Below are 15,939 nucleotides of genomic sequence, written 5' to 3' on the forward strand. Positions count from 1 at the left end.
GGAGCTGGCACTGGGGTTGAAGTTAATAGTGGCCATTGCTCCAGCCCTGGAGGGTCTGATGCAGGTGATGCTGGCTCCAGCTCTGCCACAGTTGGAGGAGCTGGAGTTGGAGCTGGAGCTGGCTCTAGCCCAGGGGCTGGCGCTGGCTCTGGCTCTGGCTCTGGAAGTGGCAGGAGCTTTGGAGCTGGCTCTGGAGCAGGATAAGGAGAAAGTGTCACCCACACACCTGACAGTTCCCGTGCCTTTCCAAAGACAGGAAAGACTCCACTGCCTTTCAGGAAATTCCAGCCCATGAACCCCAGCACAGTCTTCCCAGACTGCAGTCCCCTCACATTTCTGCTCCTGCTCAATGGCCTTGAGAGGCTTCAGGTGGCCCAGCAGAAGGCAGGCATGGCCCTCCGGGTCTGAGCCACCAAAGCTGATGTGATGAGTGGCCAACCTCACCATCCAACAGGGGAATTGCAGGGCTCCCTGAAATCCTGCCCTTGGTCCAGCCAGCTTCCCAGCATCAGATAGATAGCACTGTGGGAGACAGATAGACCATAGAGTCAGAGGCCCAGCCTTTCCTTAAACACTGCCCTCCCAAGGCACCTTGGTTAACATCTGGGCCCCTGTGCCAGCCCATTCTCTCCAGAAGAGAGACCCACCCCAGCTCTGATCCCTGGCTGGCTGTTCTGGCAGTGGCAGGACTGCTCATCTGGCAGGTTGAACACACAGTCTGTGGGGTCGCTTGTTCCCACTGACACTCTTCTCCCAAAGGGTCTGGACACAGCCCAGCCCACCCAGCCCTCCATGCACGTGGGCAGCTGGACTGAGGATGGAGGCCGAATTTGATCAGCTTGCTCAGGCACCTCCTGCTCTGGACCTGGTGGTGGTGGCCACAAGGAGTGGATGTGGAGAAAGGGAGCCAGAAGGAGCTGGGAGTCTGGTGGGGATGGATCTCTGGGGAACAACTCAGCCCAGCCTCCATTCTGGTTCTGAGGGCCCTGGGACCATCCACAGCTCTCTATGACTCCTGTACTCCTGGAGTGGAAGCCACCAGAACTCAGCCCTCCCATGGGAATCTAAACATGAGTGAGATGCAGGGTTCTGCCAGGCCTGTCACAGCCACAGCCTCCATCCTCTCCCCCTACTCTGTTTTCTAGAGACAGGAGGCCCTCCTTCTGGACCCAAAGATCACTCACTTTTTTTTTCGGATTACTTGTGAATTGATGTTATGATAGTTTACAACATTGTGATGTTTCAGCTGTACACTATTATTTGTCAGTCATCTTATAGGTGCACCCTTCACCCTTTGTGGCCACCTCACTCCCCCTTTACCCCGGTAACCCCTAATCTGTTCTCTTTGTCCATGTGTTTATCTTCCACAACTGAGAGGAACCACACAGTTTGTCTTTTTCTCTCTGGCTTATTTTGCTTAACGTGATACCCTTAAGGTCCATCCATGTTGTTGTCAATGGGACGATTTTGTCATTTTTTACAGCTGGGTAATATTCCATCAGACCACTCACTTTTTTCATTGGTCCTGTGGACAATCATCCCACTCACACAGGGAGAAGGTGCTTCTGGAAGTCCCATAGGGTATGAGGGCATCACACGGGATGGATGGTGGACGGGACCTGCGACCAAGGCCAAATGTGACTGTCTGACACTCAGACTAGACTTGAAGCCCAGGGAGGGTGTCTCCTTCATTCAGTTGAGTTACACTCAGTGTCTCCAGATGTCATGCCAGAGTAGCTGCTTTATATACCTTGTTGAATGAACTCCATCCAGAACCATCCTTGATATATGAGTTGTCCTGGCACCACTCCATTTCCCCAGAGATCTGTAAATGGCTACACCAAGGACAAGCAGCAAGGCCAGCAGGATGGAATCTCAAACTCCTTGACAGGGTACTCTGCATGTGCTTTTCCAAACTCAGAAAGGCCACAAGCCAGTGATGGCACAGGAAGACTACTTTTCATGGGACACAGAGAAATAATCACCAACAACAACCCCAGCGTGGCCCACAGCCCTCTCAGAGTCAGGCAGCAGGGAAGCACCTGGATGGCTGATCCCATTCATCCCTGGGAGAACCCTAGCAAGTTCCTCCTCCCCCACCCCACTGTCCACAGGAGCCAACTGAAGCTCAGAGTGATGTGATGACATTCCCAAGACACCCAGCTGACAGTGGGCAGAGTCACCACTGTGCTGAGGAGGAGGCGGGCAGTCACCTGGGAAACAGCTGGTCCAGGACCCGGTGGGATGCGCTGAAGACCAAGTAGTGGCTCATGGATGTGGTACCACTGCAGATGACTCTACCTGGGAAGGCTGGTACCAGGGAGTCTGACAGGTGCTCCATCCTGCCTGCCTGGAGGGCACGCATCCTGAAGGCCTAGGTTAGACAGAAACTGGCCTCATCTAAACGCTGGGTGGGATGAGGAGGGACATAGAGTCAGTGGCATCACCGTGAACCAACCAGGAGGCTCGAGGTCTGCAGCTCACCCAGGAACTCCTAGCCCCTGCCAGACGTGTGCCACAGGAGAGACAGGGGCTCCCACACTCAGCAAGACTCTGGGCTTTCAAAGTACAATCTGACTTTGGGCGGGTGAAGGATTCAACATTGACCTCCCTCAAGGCCATTTGCTCTCTGAGGAACAACAGACCTTCCTCTGTGAAGAGCACCAGCCCAGTGAATCCTCAACAGACACACCTCTCCAGAGAGGAGAACAGAGGCTTAGGCATGCCAAGTGGCTTCTCTAGGTCCTGTGGATCAGAAGTGAGTACTGCCCCAAGTCAGGGCAGAGAGACATTCCCTCTATACTGCCTGAGGCTTCATTGGACCCTGACCTGGAGGGAAATGTTATGTGGCCACCTCACGCCTCCCCAGTCTGGAAACAGTGTACAGGGCAGTGACACGCTCTGAGAATCCCTTTGAATTCGAAAACATGCTGATGGTTATTTCTTTCACATCAAAGGGAGTTTGGAGACCCTCCTTATCGAGGTTCCATGTTCCAAAAAAGGCAAAATTCAAAGATACTCATGGGCTAGTGGGAAGTGACAACGACATCAACGTTTTCTCTAATCTTTCTAGGAAGATGCCAAGGGAGACTTCCTACCCTCCTATGCAGCTGGTGGAGAGGAGCGGAAGTGCAGATTCCTTTGGGAATGAGACTGTGGGACACAGGTGGGACAACCCTGTTAGGGTCCCAGGAGAACGGCAGTTTGAGTTTGGATTCTGGGCCAGCCCTGGTCATCTCAGGGGCCTGGGTGGGAAGAACCCTCCGTGCCCACTCTCACCTCAGAGCAGCCCTGGTTATTGATGGTGGCGCTGTGCAGTTGCCCCCTGTCCAGGGAAATGGAGTACCCGAAGCCATTTGCCAGCTCTTCGACCACCTCCTGCATGCAGCTCTGCAAAGACAGTGCCTGAGAGCCAGGCCGGGAGGTCTGAGGGGCCTGCCTCTACTTGGCCACAGGAGGAAACCCCGGCACAGATCAGGTACCCAGCAGCATCTGCATAGACCTCAAGCCAGGGAGGGAATGAGATAACACCCGGAGGGCTCGGGACTAACCTATGGGTAGAGGAGATTGGTCCCCAGCACCCACTCTGCCATCCAGCTAGCCACCACCTAGGCTGGGAACATGACACACTGCCAGGCTTCCAACGCCGGGCAAACGTCTCCTGCTGAGGATGGGTCCCTGCCGCTCAGCCCCGCAGTCCCTCACTCCACTCCCCGCCAGACACACAAGGAGGCTCAAAGGGGTTTGGGGATGGCATCCATTTGTGGGCTAACCCGGTTGGCCTGCCCTGTGTTACCTGAGGGCTCCTCCTGACAAATGGCCAGAGGCGGTGCAGGTGAGGGACAAGCCAGTGTCTATAGTGACTGAAAAGGCTCTTTTTCTTGGCTTTCCTGAAGCCAGAGCCTCGACAAGTCGGGAGACAACAGGAGAACATGCTGTTCTCTTGAATGTCTCCACTCAAGTGAGCTCAATAGGAGGCTATGTGTAGAATGTGGGCGCCTGGAGACCAGTGTGCTAAGTTCTGTTAGGGTCTGTCTCCAAGGAAGTGAGGTCACTTCCTCAAGGCTCCCTTACCTGGGCCCCTCCCTTCAATCACACTCACCCAAAACCCCTCTAGGCTCTTGGCTGCTCACCCTCCTTGTCCATGTCATCTCCATAACTGCACACAATTACCCATGACAGAGCTCCACACAGGACCTTGACAATGAAACCAGGGTTCCAGCTGGAGGACAAGCAGCTGAGTTCCGCCATGTTTTTTCCTACAAGCTCTGTGTCCTGGAAACGCCATTGTGCTTCCCAGGGCCTCCTTAATCGTCCAACCTGCACGATGGGGACGATGCCAGAAATATCTCCCTCGGGACGTCCTCAGGTGTAGAAGAGATAATAACAACACCACCTGTGGTCCGGTTTCCATGTGTCTGATGCACACACTTAGAGATGAAAGAATGACAAGTAGGGGTGGGATGTCATGTGGAGTACCTCTCAAAACAGGCCTGGGTTCTGGCTCTGTGACCTTGAGAAAGTCCCTGCCCCTCTGGGCCTCATTTCCAGGTCTGCACCTTTAAGAGGTGGAAATTAGGGGCAATTCAGATATTTCCATTCACTGGCATGAAACCTTGCACGGTCTCCTGTTTGACTTAGAATCAGACCCAAGTGCCTCGTGTCGGCCTATGTGGTGGGCAGCCTCCACCATGGCTCCCAATCCTCACTGTCTTCTGCTCTGCACATCCTTGTGGAACGACACAGTGGTCAGGAACTGGCTTCTGAACAGAATGCAGCCAAGGTGATGGGAAGGCACGCAACCAAGGGTTAAGAACAAAAAGCCTGGCCCTTCCTTCTTACTCATTATCTCCAGCCCCCTCCCTCTTTCCCTCCTTCTGTTCCAATCTCTCTCTCTCACTCTGTGTCTTATATCTCTGGAACTGGGGGAGCAAGTGCAAATGTTTTCAGTCACCCTTTGTAGAGGCTCCATAGGAGAGAATGAGGGAGTGATCGGTCAACAGACAGGCAGGAACTCAGACTTCCAGTCCAAACAAACCCTGTCAACACGCATGTGAGTGAACTTGGGAGCAAACCCTCCCCAAGTCGAGCTGCAATAGAGACGCAGCCCAAGCTTCAAGGAGACCTTGAGGCAGAGGCACCCAGCTAAGCCGTGTCCCTTTCCTGGCACACATGCTTTGTGAGATCTTAAGGAGTTGTACTTTCTAGGGGCAATGTCTTAGAGGAATGTCATCATAGAGCAACAGAAAAAGCAGTCTGCCAGTTCCTGCCACCCGGCCCTGCCATGCCCCCATTTGCCCTCCTCTCTCTTCTCAGGCTCCTTCCAGCCACACTGCCACCTCTCTGACCTTGTCTGGTCAGACCCACTTCTTCCTGTGAGCGTCTGCACCAGCGATGCCTTCTCCCTGACACTCAAACTCTTCCCAGACACAGGCAGGCATGCCTCTCATCTGTCACTCTGCTCACTGCAAATGTCACCACCGTGAGGCCTTTCAGAGCCTCCCAGGCACAGTCTCCACTGTCACAGATATCCCACCCGGAAGGGCATCTCATGGTTTCCTCCTTCTTGGTGTCATTTGGATAAAGTGAGTCCATGAAGGAGGGCTTTCTGCTTGGTGGATGCAGAGGCAGATTCTTCCAGTGACCTCAGGAACATGGCTGTCTCTTCTGGGCTGAATGTTTCCCCTCCCAAGTCCATTGTGAAAGGAAACCACCATTTCTCATCTTTCCTGGGTCTGGTTTCCCCCAAGAACACAGGGAGCCATCCCTTCTCCCTGGAATGCGGCACCAGCCCCTACACCCACAGCCAGAAAATTAGCACCCAGCTTCAAACACCACCAGATCCTGAAGTCAGTTCCTGCTGAGGACTCCCATCCATTTTGTAATTTCATGGTAACTGCTGAGGTCATGTTTCCCCTCAGACCCAGCTCCCAGCCTTCCCTTGGCTTCTTAGAGGAACAGCGATTTCCCAGAAGCACTCCCAGCCTGGGCAAGAAAGGTTCTGAATGTTCTCTATGTATTTTCCAGGACATGGGATATTGGTAGAAGTCATTTTGGTGTGTATGTGCAATAGTTTTGATGCAAATAGCATCTTTTACAGAGAGAGATCCAAGAGTGGGGCTACTGGGTGTAACAAGAAAATGGATATCTGAGCCAACGTCTTCATGGTGTGAAGTCTTTGAGAGCAAAGAACATGGTTAAGAGCAGAGAATATGGAGACATCTTATGTTCAAATTTCAGCTCAATCACTTCCTAGATATTGGTAGAGGGCAAGGTACTTACTTCATTGTTGCCTCAGTTTCTTCACCTGGTGTTGGCAAGAATGATAAGCATACCTAATTTGTAAGGACATGGCGAGTATTAAAGGAGTTAATGTTTGAAAAATGCTTGCAACCCCTAGCACATTACAACCACTGTACCTATCCATTATAAATTAAATGTAAACGTTATTCTGACGCTATCTGTTTGCTTCAGAGGAGAGACTAGTGCCTGGATGGATATAGACAGCACTCTCTGAGACAGGATGAATCAAGGAATGAACAACACTGTTGAATGCAGTACCAATGGCACATCCGCCTCCCTACGGACATTCCCAAGCAGAATCACACCAAAGCATCCCTCCTCTGTCCTGCATCGGCTTCTTGGATTCTATGCAGGAATCACAGGGGCTTCTTGATCCCTGGAACCCACACCCACCACAGGTTTTCTTCTCCCTCGCAGCAAGCCGCAGTTCTTGTCCTAATGGTTGCATCCCACGGGCTCTGCACTCTGATCCTTTACTTCATTTGATGGAGAAGTGTCATTCTCAGAACTGGGCACACACAGTGTGAGCCTTGGAGGAAGTGTTTCACTGGCCGGTGGCAGGTGGAAGAGTGCCGTGATGGAGTGGGATTTATGGAGAGTCCTCCAGGTGTTGTCAGAAGGGGCCCAGCCAGGGGATTTCTCAACAAGGACTGGTCTGGTTGTTGGACCTCGTGTCGAATGAGTGGCGGGGGTAGGGACAGCATGTTTCAGAGGTCCTGGCATAAGACAATCCGTAGGGTGGTCATGAAGTCGGAATCAGCCTAATGAGGTCCAACTTAATCCAATGTCATCTGTTCCCTGACTTGCTCACTAATCCAGAAGTGATTTAGAATAATGATATTCGTCTTCTATCATATTTTCATTGATGGGCTAGAGTTATTATTCATTACATAACGTATATTTTTACATAGGAAAGGAAACGTGTGTTCTGTAACAGCCCTTCTTGTCAAATTCTCCATAACATATTGAATGACTAACAGAATCCAGCTCTGGGAACCTTACAAAAGATCCTGACCCTTACTCTCTGGTTTAGATCTTCCTGAATGGTAAATTCTCTTGACTTCTGGCTTCTTTCCTGAGGTTAGTCCACTCAGGTCAACATAGGAGTGCAACCTCTTGCCACTTGAGAAGTAGTGGTTAAACTCTATGATGTTGTTGGTTTTGTTTCATAAGTGTGTGTGTATGTGTGTGTGTATGTGTGTGTGTGTATGTGTGTATGAGACTGTTTTCTGTATCTTGTCAGATTGACTCCTTTCCTTGGGAAAAATTGTCCCTAACCATCTTCTCTGGGCTTTTTCTCATGGCTTGACCAGTGCTGTCCAACAGTAGAATTTCACAATCTATCTTATGGAATTTAAATTTTTTTAGTAGCCACATTTAAAGAAGTAAAAATATACAAGTGAATCTAATTTTAATATTTATATTTAAACCCATTATAACCAAGATAGTATCATTTTCCAATGCAATCTGTATAAAAATTAATAGTAAGATAGTTTACTTTCTTTTTTTTGTTGAGATTTACAAATCCGTTTACAGCACAGTCTCCATTTGTAAGTTGAAATTTTTTACATATGCAGTTTCTGTGTCCCTCAACCAGAACCTGGTGTGATTTATTACAGAGGAAATAAAATAGAACAGGTATAAGTTATGATCACTCTGAATCCAAGCTTAGCATGAACACTTCACCACTGAGAAAAAGGCTGTCCCTGACCAGGGAGTAGAGGTCCTTCTGGGTGACACGGTGGATCAGCTGGTTCAGCTCCCAGGGATGTTGCTGTCTGTCACAGGGGGTCTCTGTCACACTCTCTGTCATGAGCTATTGGGTCAGGATGGTAGGTGCAGACAGCTTCCAAGCTATTGGCTGCCCCATCCTTTGGACGCCCAGGGAAAGAGTTATGTGGGGACTCTAGAGAGATGTCCTGAATCTCTGAGAATGAGGGCCAGAGGGCCAGAGGAGCCAATTGAGTGGGAAGAGTGAAAAATGGAGTGTTCACAGAAATTCGTCATGACTGGCAAATGCTATGCAAAGTGTCTTACCTGAGGGAGATCAGTCTGTAACCTAAGTACAAGGGGCCCAGGTACTCCTCTTGAACAAGGATCAAAGCTGGGGAGGAGGGAGGAGGAGGATGAGCAGGAGGGAGAGGGGGTAGGGAGGGGCTGACTGAGACTCATTCTACCAGGAGCTGCTGGGACCAGGCTCTCATCAGGTTCTGCAGAATTCTCTCAGTGTTGTAGAACGTGGCTGAGCCCTTGCTCATGTCTGTTGAACATTGGAGGTAGGACATGGTGAAGTTGAGTGTGAGGGCCTTCAGGTTGTGCTCCGTAGCTGCAAGAAGAGAGGGGGAGAGATGGCCATCACTGAGAGCTGGCCTGAGACCAGATCAAAGTCGTGAACTCACTATCATCTGTTGTCATCTCCCCCAGTGGAACCACCACCCACCGATGTGCTCATCCAAGTTGAAACCAGTGCATCTCTCAGCTCCTCCTCCCTCCCCTCCCAGTAACACCAATTCCACTTGCAGATTGCTCCTCAATACATTCCTTCTCTTCATCCATGACCCAGGTAGGTCTTACCTTTTCTCACTGGAACCAACACCCTAACATGCTCACTGGATGCCCCGTCTAAAGGATGTTCTCTGCATTGAACATTAGAAGCATTTCTCTGAAGTGAAAATCTCACTGAGAACCCGCCTGCTCTACTATCACCCATGATTCTCTAAGGCCTTGAGGGTTAAATACAAGTATCTTGACCCGGGATTCAAGGCCTTTCCAAATCTGGCTCCTACTGACTCTTCAGCCTCTTTGATCTCTTCACTCTGAGTTAGGCTTTGTGCTTCAGGCAAACCAAATTCTTGTCAATTCTCCCATATACTATGCTGTTTGTGCCTACTGGGCCTTTGCTCATGGACTTCCCTCTTCCAGGAATGCTCTCCATACCCTATTTTCCTAGATAACTCCTACTCATTCTTCAGATCCCCAATTGAGCAAAACTTTCCCCAGAAAGCCCTCCCTCTTCCGATGATACAAGTTGCCTCTCCTCAAAACATCCCAACTTGTACTATAATAGTCTGTTTATTTCACAAGACTAGGCACTCTCCAAGGGCCGGCATGAGATTGAATTATTGGTATAATCTTTGTGATCAGAATGATTACCCTAAAACCAGAATTGCACACGTCGGCTTCCCAGCTCCCAAGTAATAATTGGTTGGTGGAGGTGTGGGACTGAAGAGCATCTCTTGGGAAGGAAGGGGGGCCCCATATACTTGTGGTGGCTTCTGGTTTCTCAGGTGATGAGGAAGTAGGCAAGAAATTTATGCCTGGCTCATGAGCTGTGGAAACGACTGTCATCAGGTAGAATAAGAGCCCCCTACAGAGTGAGAGAAGCCCCTCAAGCTCTTCTCTGCCCCAGTCGTAGTTGTCCAAGGACAATAATTCACATGTGAGCCATAAATGTGAGTGATGAAAGGATTGATTGTGAGTAGAAGGATGAGCAAACCTGTGAAGGAGATGAACCCAAGAGAGTGAGTGTGGTTGAAGAAGAAAGAGACTGAAGAAAGAGATACGTGGAGGCACAAACAGAGGGGATACCTGGATGGACAGAGGAAGAGTGGACAAATGGAGCATCAAAGGGAAAGCAGGAAGAATAAAGACAAGGAAGAGAAGTTGGAGAGATGGGAGGAAAGAGGATGGAAGGAGAGAAGAAGGACAAACAGGTGAACACACAGAGGAATGGCTGGACAGATTGATATCTGGACAGATGGTTGGATGGATAAATGGAAGGAAGGAGAGAGGCTGAGAGGATGGAGAACTGGGAAAATAACTTGTCCAAGTTCAGAGGGTGCTTTAAAGACAGGTTAAGGCTGAGATTACAGGACTCCTAACTCCCAGGCATTTGTCCACCTGAACTGATGCTACTGGTTATTACTTGTAGAGATAAGCATAAGGATATCAACAAGAACCTTGACCCTTACAATCACAACACAGAAAAATCAATTCCTGGACACTTAGACCTAAAGACGAAAGCTAAAATAGTAAAACTTCTATAAGAGAACATCTTCAGGATCACAGGGTAGCAAAAATTTCTTAAAGAAGACACACACAGAAAAACACTCCTTGTAAAAGGAAAGATTGATTAACTGGAATTCATTAAAATGTAGAATTTCAGTTCATCATGAGGTACATTAAAAGAGGGAAATGGCAAGACACAGGATGCAAAGAGATTATGCCAATTCCAATATTCAACAAAGGATTCACATCCAGAATATGCAAAAACTTCAGCATTACAATAAAAAAAAAGACAAACAACCCAGTTTATTAAAAATGGGCAAAACACTTGAACAGGCCCTTCACAGCACAGACCATCCCAATGGCTAACAAGCATATGAAAAGGTGCTCAAATCACTAGTTATCAGAGAAATGAGAATTCAAGCACACTGAGATCTTCTACACAACCACAGAATCGGTTAAAACAGTTTTTAAATGTTGAGCTGATGGCAGCAAGTGGAGGGGAGAGTGGAGAGCAACTGGGAGGCTCATACATTACTGGTAGGAGTATGAATTTATACGGCCACTTTGGAAAATTGTTTGGCAAGATCTATGTATTAAAGCTGCAGATACACACACAAGGTGACCAGCAATTCTACTCTTAGATATACTCTCCACTAAAATGCAAACATGTTTGAACCAAGAGAATGGGGCAAGAATGATTACAACAGTAAAGTCCGTCATTCCTCAATAGTAGAAAGGACTCAAATATCCATCTACAATAGAATGGATGAACCAATTCTGGTATCTAATTCGTGGTGGCTTTAAAAAATTGGTCACGAAGTTTTGGACACACTTCCCATAAAGGCATGAGGTTTACATTCCCTCACCTTGAATCCAGGCAGGCATGTGTCTATTTCAATCAATAGAATAGAGTGGAAATGATGTTATATGACTTCTGAGCATAAGACACTCTCAGGAAGCTGCTCTCAAAACCCAGCCAGCATGCTGTGAAGATCTAAGGCCACATGGACAATCTCCTCATGGAGAATCTGCAAGCAGGACACAGACATCTTTATAGCAACCACTACACTAGTGATCGGGTCATAAGACTTAGTCCCCATACAGAAGAGGAACCATATGCACTGAAGAAAATACACCACCAACATAAGCCCTGACACACACCATGTCCACTTTAAGCTCGGTGTCTCAAGACAAGGACTCAGAACGAGGATGCAGGAGCTCATCTCCAAATTCTTGTGATTTTATCCAATATTAGAGGGACTGGGCTGACCAGTCATTTCCTAAACCTCCTCCCCTCCTCAAGGGAATGTTTGATTCTGGATATTGACTTTATATGACTCTGGATGCTGGTCATTGGATTGTAAATTTTTGTTTGCACTTCTAATTTCTCTTTTGGATTGTTTATTCCTGTAAGGAAAAAACGACATCTTATTCAACTTCATAGTTCCAGGATTACTGGGAAAGTGATTATCACATAGTAAGTGCATAATACTTGCTTAATAAATTAGTGAGTTAATTATTTCATAGGATTTTCTTACTTATCATGTAGTAGCATATTTGATGCTGAAGAGTCAATAAATAATAAAAATGATCAAAAATTATGTTTTTCCATCTATTACAGTAAAAAAAAAACCCAGCCATTTACTGGAATCAGGTTTTCAATAATATTTAAAGTGATGGGTATATAAATCATAAACAAAGATATGAGGCAGTTTCCCATGCATAGTAATGAAACAAATACCTAACAAGATAATCTTTGATTTATCAAGCTCTATTAAATATGGAGCTTGATAAGATGTAAATGGTCAATGTAGGCAAGGTTATGATGAAACCCATGGTCAGAAATAATGCTCATGGAAATTAAAATTTGTCAGACCACTCTAGGATCCCTCATGCTAATACGTAGCCTAAAGTTGTAGTTTGGGCCCTAAAACACTACTGGTTATTCATCTAAAGGAAACAAATCAATGTGTATTCTGCATTAATTTTTTTAAAAATAAACACAGAAAAATCACGATGAATGTAGGAGCCAAATAGGGAAGGAAATAGTTTAATAAATGTCTATTTACAGATATGAAAAGTCATTTATATTAACAACACAGAACAAATATTGATTGAATGCATACTATGTCCTGAATATCATGGAAGGTATTTTATGACTATTATTTAATTTAATCATCACAAATACATGAGGCAGTTACTACCATTGTCACTTTGTAGACACGGACACTGAGGATCAAAGTGATTAAGAAATGTTCACATGATCATAAAGCCAGTAAATTATTTTTCTGGTCACAAACTCAGACTTATGGTTCCCAAATCTAAACATTTTCAACTATAGCATAGAGTTTTGATTTTAAAAGTTATAATTACAATGACTTGGAAATTTAAAAGTGTTGAAAATATGGGTCATAAATTCTTAAGGGAAAAATATAAGTGCACACGTAAAGATAGAACATGTCATCCAGATCCTGGTTCCCAGGTACCCTCTTCCCAGAAAAGATAGCAGCAATACCTGCAGGAGTGGTTGTTTCTAGAGCCAAGTCTAGGAAAAGATAACATGAGCCTGGAGTATATTGTGCTGCTAGAATGCAAGAAGTGAAGAAAAGAAAAAAACAAGAGTGTGTCCAAACAGCAAAGAACACAGAAGCTAATTCAATGACGGTTCCATTAGCAAAGCTAGAACAATTTGGACAACAAAATAAATGATAGTAGCATTGGATAATAACCCAAAGGACAAAATAATTATCAATAAGTACATATTGGTACAACTAAATAAATAATCAATACATAGGGAAGAAAGAACGACTCTTCCTTACAGAATACTTTCAATTAGAATATGTTGAGAGAATAAGGAAAAGGAAAACTTGCTACCCAATACTTATATCTGACAAAATAGATTTTAAAACAAAACCTGTAACAAGAGACAAAGATGGGCACTACATAATGATAAAGGGAACAATCCAACAAAAAATATAACACTTGTAAATATCTATACACCCAACATAGCAGCACCTAAATATACAAAGCAATTATTAACAGACATAAAAGGAGAAACAGACAGTAACACAATAACAGTAGGAAACTTTAACACTCCACTTACACCAATGGATAGATCATCCAAACAGAAGATCAATAAGGAAACCCTGGCCTTAAATGACACATTAGACCAGATGGACATAGTACATATATATATAGAACATTCCATCTCAAAACCACAGAATGCACATTCTTTTCAAATGCACATGGAACATTCTCCAAGATTGATCACATATTAGGCCACAAAACAAGTCTCAATAAATTTAAGAAGATCAAAATAATACCATGCATCTTTTCTGACCACAAGTGTATGAAACTAGAAATCAACTACAGGAAGAAAACCAGAAAAGCCACAAAAATGTGGAGATTAAACAAAATGCTACTGAACAACAATTGGGTCAATGAAGAAATCAAAGGAGAAGTAAAAAAAATTCCTGGATACAAATGAAAATGAAAATACAACATGACAAAATCTGTGGGATAGAGCTAAAGTGGTTCTAAGAGGGAAGTTTATAGCAATACAGGCCTACCTCAACAAAGAAGAAAAATCCCAAATAGACAATCTAAAAGCACATCTAAAGGTACTGGAAAAGAACAACAAACAAAGCCCAAAATCAGCAGAAGGAAGAAAGTGATAAAAATTAGAGCAGAAATAAATGAAATAGACTAAAAAAATAGAAAAAATTAATGAAACCAAGAGTTGGTTCTTTGAAAAGATAAACAAAACTGACAAACCCTTAACTTAACTCACCAAGGAAAAGAGAGAGAAGGCTCAAATAAATAAAATTGGAAATGAAAGAGGAAAAATTACAAAAGACACCTCAGAAATACAAAAGATAATAAGAGAATACTATGAAAAGCTATATGCCAACAAATTGGATAATCAAGAAGAAATGGATAAATTCTTAGAAACATACAACCTTCCAAAACTGGACCAAGAAGAAGTAGAGAATTTGAATAAACCAATCACCAGTAAGGAGATTGAAACAGCAATCAAAAGCCTACCAAAAAGTAAAAATCCGGGACAGATGGCTTCCCTGGTGAATTCTACCAAACATTCAAAGAAGACAATAGCTATCCTTCTCAAACTCTTCTAAAAAATTGAAGAGGAGGGGAGGCTTCCTAACTCATTCAATGAAGCCAACATTATCCTGATACCAAAACCAGAAAAGAACAAAACAAAAAAGGAAAATTACAGGCCAATATCACTGATGAACATCGATGCAAAAATCCTCAACAAAATACTAGCAAATTGAATACAGTACGTTAAAAAGATCATACATCATGATCAAGTGAGTTTCATTCCAGGGATGCAGGGATGGTTCAACATCCACAAATCTATTAGCGTGATACACCACATTAACAAAATGAAGAATAAAACCACATGATCATCTCAATAGACGCAGAGAAAGCATTGGACAAGATACAGCATCCATTTATGATAAAAACTCTAAATAAAATAGGTATAGAAGGAAAAATACCTCAACACAATATAGCCATAATTGAAAAACCCACAGTAAACATCATTCTCACTGGAGAAAAACTGAAATCTATCCCTTTAAGAACAGGAACCAGAAAGGATGCCCACTGTCACCACTCTCATTTAGCATAGTATGGGAAGTCCTAGCCAGAGCAATCAGGCAAGAAAAAGAAATAAACGGGACTCACATTGGAAAAGAAGAAGTGAAACTGTCACTCTTTGCAGATGACATGATTTTATATCTAGAAAATCCTAAAGAATCCACTAAAAAACTTTTAGAAACAATAAAAGAATACAGTCAAGTCACGGGATACGAAATCAACATACAAAAATTGGTTGTGTTTCTATACACTAACAACGAAGTAGCAGAAAGAGAAATTAAGAATGCAATTCCATTTAAAATTGCAACAAAAAGAACTAAATACCTAGGAATAAACTTAACCAAAGAGGCAAAAGATCTGTGCACTGAAAACTATAAAAAGTTGTTGAGAGAAATTGAAGAAGACACAAAGAAATGGAAAGATATTCCGTGCTCTTGGATTGGAAGAATTAACATCTTTAAAATGTCCATACTTCCTAAAGCAATCTATAGATTCAACACAATCTCTATCAAAGTTCCAACAACATTTTTCATAGAAATAGAACAAAGAAGCCTAAAATGTATATGGAACAACAAAAGACCCTGAATAGCCAAACTTTCTGAGGACAAAGAGAAGAGCAGGAAACCCCATTCTGTTGGTGTTTCCTGGCAGTGAAAGCCTTAGAGGTCAAGGAAACGTAGAGTTTTGTAAGGTGATGCCTGGCCGTCCCTCCACCTCTGAGCCATATATTGTCTAAAAAACCAAGCATGCACTTTATGTCTACATGCCCATCAAAAACAAGGTGTGAAAACAAAAAGACCCCACTGCACATTGTTCCGAGTTGGTCTGAGCGCTTGAATGTGATCATTCTGTCCTGATGTGCGTACAAATCTCCCCGCAGTTGTGCAGGTCACAGTGCAGTTTCGGACCTTGTGAGCTCGGCTGCCATTTCCATCTTCATAGTGGGGGCAACAGCAGGGTCACAGATCCCTATGGTGTCAGCCTGGTCTACAGATGACAAGTGGCAGG

At 44.9% G+C, this 15,939-nt stretch overlaps 1 long non-coding RNA gene and 1 pseudogene across 1 annotated transcript; both read right to left on the reverse strand.

Annotated features, from left to right (window-relative positions):
- Positions 1-396: 396 nt before the first annotated feature.
- Positions 397-1,881, reverse strand: LOC111770276 (uncharacterized). The gene is made up of 3 exons (XR_002803443.2): positions 1,751-1,881; positions 1,512-1,619; positions 397-522 (listed from the first exon to the last, which is right to left on the reverse strand). It is a non-coding gene; the product is annotated as an uncharacterized lncRNA (long non-coding RNA).
- Positions 1,882-8,351: 6,470 nt separating this feature from the next.
- LOC106781081 (disks large-associated protein 5-like) overlaps positions 8,352-15,939 on the reverse strand; it is a 28,825-nt pseudogene continuing 21,237 nt past the window's right edge.

This window comes from Equus caballus, chromosome 24 (assembly GCF_041296265.1).
Source record: "Equus caballus isolate H_3958 breed thoroughbred chromosome 24, TB-T2T, whole genome shotgun sequence".
In the NCBI taxonomy this organism is placed as follows: Eukaryota; Metazoa; Chordata; class Mammalia; order Perissodactyla; family Equidae; genus Equus; species Equus caballus.